Below are 6,222 nucleotides of genomic sequence, written 5' to 3' on the forward strand. Positions count from 1 at the left end.
TAATGATTTTTTCTTCATTATCCACAGAAATTTGCACCTGTTTCCTTCTCGGGCCTGTTGAAACGGATAGAGCGCATCGGCTGTGAGACTTGAGCCGTACCATTGTGGTGGAGGATCCGGTTAACGACCCCCGCTAGAAACTGCGCATCTGCAACTGGAACCTCGCTGTAGTCGTCGCCTTGCTGGCCTGCAACCGCTACCTGGCACCATGCGTCCTGCCAAATAGCTCTCTGCAGCACGAAGCGACGCTGCGATCCAAGCTGCACACTGGCCTGTGGGCACAGTGACGGGTTTCTCGCAGCACTATTGGGAGCCTCGCACTTTCGCCGGAGCAACAGGGGAGGACGTCGATCAGTGGTTGGCCCATTATCAAGGGGTGAGCCGCTATAACCGGTGAGACCCCGCCGCTCAGATTGCCAACGTGATTTCGTTTTTGACCCACACTGCTTTGCTCTGGTTTGAGAACCACGAGGATTTCCTCACCACCTGGAACCGCTTTGTCACCGAATTGCGACAGTATTTCGGCGACTGCCTAGCGCACCGCAAGCGGGCCCAACAAACGCTTGCACATAGGGCTAAGTTTCTGGGAGAAACTTGCACAACCTACATTTCGGAAGTCCTCATGTTATCAGGAAAAACGAATGCTCACATGACTGAGGACACCTTTTGAAGGGTACTGCAGAAGGCGTTTACATTTTTTCTGATCGCGAAAGATTACCTGATTACCTGAGAGTGGTGTGAGACGCAATTCGCCACGTCCTCACATTCGAGACATTGAAGACTCGTCATGTTCCGCCCAAATTTTTGGGCTGGCAAACGCCCCAACTGTGGCCAGCGTCGAAGAGCGCTTTACAGATCTCTCATCGACGATCCGACAGATCGCTCGCGAGGAAATTCTGCAATTCGAGCTCCATGCTTGGTGTTTATCAAGAGTCTCCATCTATAGTCCCCTCGATGCCCGGGCTAAGTAAATACTGCTCACATTGGCGCCTGCCTCGCTGGCCTAACGTTCAGGTTCGCTTTCTCTGGAAAACTGTGTGTTGACAGTTCTCTTCCATATGGACTCTTCAAGGAGCCGCTGACTCGACAAGATCTGTTTTGCGTACACGAGGAAACTAGTGTGCCCCCGCTCTCTATAATGTGCATCCCACTTTCATGCCACAGCCGTGCTTCCGATACCTACGATGCCACAGTGGCGCCTCTCTATTCTAACTGCGCCAAGAAAGCCATTCTGGTTTTGCACTGAAGCTGGCCTCTTGAACCGACTAGAACGTCTAGGCTGTGAGATTACAGCCGTAACAATATAGCACAGTACGCAATTGGTGACGGGGTCATTTTAGTGCCGATGTGAACAGGAGAACTTAGCGCTATTAACCTCTGTGATGCCTCACCCCGCATCCCAGAGGGTAGCATGTTCTAAGAAGGTTCTTTCCCAATCCGGCCTGCAGCGCGTAGGCGAGTAGAGTGCATATTGGCCAGTAGTAGCCGCAGAGCTACGTGCCATTTTCTCTGCTGCTCGCTCAGGTTGTCATTTGCTTACAAGATAGCCTTTGTTGCAGGCTGGGCAAGGCACAAAAAGGCAGTGGCACGGCACGAACACACAAAAAGAGCGAGACTTCCGCATGCTCATTATGACTGTGCATGTGTGATTCTTTTCTCGTCTTTTCCTGACTGTATCGCAGGTAAAGACAGATGAAAGGAAAGTTATCTGATGGGCTTTGTCCTTCTCATTTGTGACTCTCTTTCGAATGCACTATACTACTGGCTGAGTTTATACTACTATAAAGATTTTTGAGTTCATGCTACTTTACTACTTAAAGCATCTGGCCTTGTGCTAGTTCTGCAGAACTTGCGGTTGATGCCAACACATGCATTTCTCGAATGAGTAGGCTTACGCGAAATGGGCACTTGCTGTAATATCTTAGTTCACGTAGTAATTTTCGACCCTAATGGAGACTACTGGAAGAACAGAAATATTACTTTGCGAAATATGGGCTGCCTTGTTGTCCCAAGTTGGAAAATTGTCATGGGCACAATTTGCCGCCGGCCATTCGTTCGTATGCTGCTACCAATAGGAAATATTTCTTCCATTCCAAAACTGCTCGGCCCTCTAGTGGTTGTCTTCATATTAATTCGCAGTCTTATCGGCCAGCTATAGTATTTTTGCTCTCAATCATGCGTTGCAATTAAACCCCGAGATAACATGGCAGTTCAGGGCAACGACATTGAGAAATTCAAGGTTACAAATTGTTACCCAGATCTTAAGCACATTTCCGTACACTAAACCTCAGGCATCTTCAATAACGAATGCGTGTGCCCTCTACTGGAGGTTTATCACCCGAGTAACTATGTTATTAGCCATCCAAATAATTATCTGCCGTAACTGATGCGTTTGCTTTTTCTTAGAATATAATAGCTTCACGAGTCACTGGCCATTTTCTCTGCTCATGACCTGTCTTGCATATGATGCTTTCGTCTTCTTTATTTCAGCAGCATCATTACATTTCGATAATCCACTCTCCTCTCTTCCTCTTTCATAGGACTAGGCTCGATTATTGCGCTTTGCACAAATAGTGCTGGAGTCTTCTCTTTTTCACAAACGATTATCATATCCTCAGCACTTCATAGGTAGCGGTATGCAGAAACCAATGTGTAAGAGGTGCTGGCAAATGTAACCCAGGCTATTTTTTAATGCTCTGTCACTCTTATAGTCGGGATCTGCGGTCATTATCTGTCTTCTGAGGTGTATTTATTTAGCACTACCAATACGTTTCCTTGTCACTAAACTATTGGTGCCTTCCCAAAATGTTGAGCATTGTTTAGTTTTTATCACGTTATTTTAAGACGCCACATTTCTCCTCACTCTGCCAAGGTACTGACGCGCGCTCAGTCACGTGAGGTACATACCAAGAGATTGCAATACGAAATTTGTAGGCTAGCTGTGTGTTCTGAGTTAATTCGTATCCGCAGCTACCACACCGAATGCTCTTAAAACTGAGTAATTGCCTAAAATTCAAAATATTCATAGCAATGTCATTACTGACGAGATTGTCTCCTTATTGCCTGGAAGCAGGGTAACTTAAGTTTGTTTCTGTGCTTTCGCATGTTTTACTAACAACTTGCCCATAGCCCGCCCGCTTGCTTCTCTCTCCACCAAGAAACAATACTTACAGCTTCGCCAGATTGAGCGCAGTCTCATTTAGAAATGGAGGATATATCTGATCTCTGCCAACAGCGGTGGCGAAATTCGAGCTGCAAGCACCTCCAGGGGACGTGGCCGCTGCGAAGTAAGACCAGTAGTGTTAGGCATTTGAAGTGTTAACCTCTTCTTTAATGGTATTTAAAGTACCATTAAAAGAGGGAGGCTGCACTGAAAACTAATTTTCTTGCAGAAAATTCACTTCTTTACGTTTTGTGTATGCGCAAACGTTCAGGCACGCGTTTCAGAAAAAATATGTTCGCATCTTGATTACCTTGAGAGTTACTTCAAATTACTGAACCCCTACGCGTGCATTGCGAAGCCGAAACTAAATTGTACTGGTTTCCGAAACTGGGAATGTTTCTTATGTATGATTATTATTCACCACATTTTTTTTGATGCCTCAAGCATTAAATGGCACTCTTAATTTTGGTTATATGCTTATAAATTTTTACAACCTTTTAAAGCGGGCACAAGATGGACGCTTGACGCCACCTTATGTTCGTTGTTTACCTTTGTTTATGCTTTGTTAAGCGCGTTTTGAAGTGGCAGAGTAGCGCGTTGCGACTTCATCATGGGCTCAAATATGGGATTGAGAGCATGCAGACTGTATTTCTTCAAGCATGGCTAAGTTCTGAACTCAGAAAAGGCGGAAACGAAAGTTTGCTGGGAATAGACACACGATAAAGCATTCGTCTGCTCAGCCACCACGTGCAAGTATTTCAGGGAGTGCCAAGAAGCTTGCGAACATCGCAAAAATGTATGAAACCCAGCTACCGGATTCTACACTATAAGATTAGGGGACTGTTGACATTGATATCCTTTCTTCTGATTTTCATGCTGGCACACCCTGAATGCATGGCTACAGACCAGACGACAGAAGAACGCTCTCAACAAAGGTACGCTCTAGCTGTGCCGTAGTGTGTGTGGAGAGTGGCCTTGACGCATTGAAAAAGATGGTGCCTGCAAATGAGAACAATCTTCGACTGATCTACGCGTTACACCAGTTAGGAAAAGGGCTTGGAGGTTCGTCAATTCTCTGGAAAGTGATAAACATGCCTCCCCTTTCGGATCATTCCGCCTCCGACCGAACACCGCCTCGGCTCTCAGCAGAGGGTTGAACAGTAGCGTCGGAGCCGACGGTTAATGCCGCTGCAGAAGTATTTAATGTGATGGGGAGCGAAGAGTGCGATGTTTCAGGTGGTGGAAAGCGGCAGAAACATGGCGTTCTTCTTTGACTGGTTATGTGCCTTTTATTTCTGTTGACACAGGAAAAATTCAGGGGCACTTTGTTGACCTAAAGTGCGGTGAGGCGAAAGCCTTAAGCGCAGTGTTGCTGCTTGTGTCATTGATGTTTGGTTAAGATGTTAAGCTTCGCCTCTAAGAGTGGAACGCGACAGCGTCTTCCAACGCTGCCAGGGAGCCCACAGAACGCCATCGCCCGTTCGGTTTTACGCCTTGCTCGTCGGTCAATTGGTTTTTGAGGAAAGGGAATGTATCTGTCTCGCATACCTCGGTGGACACCTGAACCTCGGCGTAACGGGAAGAGAGGAAGATGGGAGTGAACGAAGACACCGTATTCACCAGACGCGCCTTTGTTCATTCCAAACCATCGAGCTGGCATGGCGGAGTGGTAGCGTGCTCGTCTCGCACTTCTGAGACAGGGGTTCGATTCCCGAGCTTGACCAGTTTCCTACTCGGTGTTATTTATTTATATGACCTGACTAGAAAGAATAATTAGGCTGATTAGGTAATAAATCAGTTAACTCAACTCATTCCCACTTACTTGGAGCATCACTATACGATCCCTGTAATTGGTTGCATGGTTACTAGCCAAAGTACAATTGACCCGTTTGAAATTCGCGGGCTGTGACGTCACGACCGTTTCGATCAATTGAAAAGCGTGAAATTCTGTCGACAACTTCTGCTTACAACGATGAGGCATTAAAGGGTTCCGCCTTAAAATTTATTGACGTCGAGGCACTTTCCTACACTTGCAAGGCTTGCAAAACTGAGCGCAAGTTAAATCCAAAAAATGTTTCATTCTAGGGGTGAAAAGCAAATCGCACATCCAGCCGTGCAAGCCATAAAGGTTGTGCAGGTAGTACGGAAACAGTTGGCTCATAGAGCATATTTGAAAGTTCACAAGCAGCAAGAGGCTTGAAGTACCTGGACTACTGACAACAGCTGAGCAAAGAGTTATGCCAACCTTTATACCACAGTAAAGGATATCTATCGAGACACAGCGTCAAGAAACTTGAGTGGATTGGGCATATCTAGAAGCTTGTGGGCTGCCGTCCGAGAAAACTCTAGAATGCAGTGTATGGACTTGGTGGTAAACGAAAGTTAACTGCAAACCTACTGCGAGATTTCCATAAGATCTGACGTGAGAAAGCTTTCGGCAATGAAACAAGCAACCCTGGCCAGCCTCGTTCACCGCAGTTCTAATGACAAGATCTCAATGCATGGTCTCTGCCCACCTGGACTAAACAGCTAAAGCGGGTGCAAACGGGTTAAATCACTTGGCCAAGAGGACTATGTGTACAAAAGAGAGCTTCCGAATGATATTGTCAACAGAGTGAAAGCTGTGCACAGTGATCAGTGTTCAGACGAACTTCTGTCAAAGTGTCAACATGGGAAAACAGAAAATTCAATGGGCTTCTGGCAGCGGAGGAGGAGGATATAGAAGAGGAAAGGCAGGGAAGTTAACCGAAAGAATAATCGGTTTGCTACCCTACACGGGGGCAAGGGGGTGAGGGGATAAAAAAAAGAAAGAGAAAGGAGAGTAACATAAAATTGAAGTCACTATAAAACGTCACGGTTCGTTAAAGTCACAGCCTATCGTGCAGGCCAGAAGTTCTCAAGAAGCGGAGCAGTGCCTTGCAGGCCTTCTCCGCCGACGACCGCCGCGGCCAGTGGCCGAGAATCTTCATTTCCGTGAAAGGGCGCGGATCTAGGCGCTCCAGCGCACGGCTGAGAGACTGCCTTTCGGTGGTGTAGGCAGGGCAGTCACAAAGAATGTG

At 46.7% G+C, this 6,222-nt stretch overlaps 1 pseudogene; it reads left to right on the forward strand.

Moving 5' to 3' along the window:
- The first annotated feature begins 4,371 nt into the window (after nucleotides 1-4,371).
- LOC149329790 (uncharacterized) lies at nucleotides 4,372-5,885 on the forward strand (annotated as a pseudogene).
- The last annotated feature ends 337 nt before the right edge of the window (nucleotides 5,886-6,222 follow it).

This window comes from Amblyomma mixtum, chromosome 9 (assembly GCF_055824585.1).
Source record: "Amblyomma mixtum isolate Tamu chromosome 9, ASM5582458v1, whole genome shotgun sequence".
Taxonomy (NCBI): Eukaryota; Metazoa; Arthropoda; class Arachnida; order Ixodida; family Ixodidae; genus Amblyomma; species Amblyomma mixtum.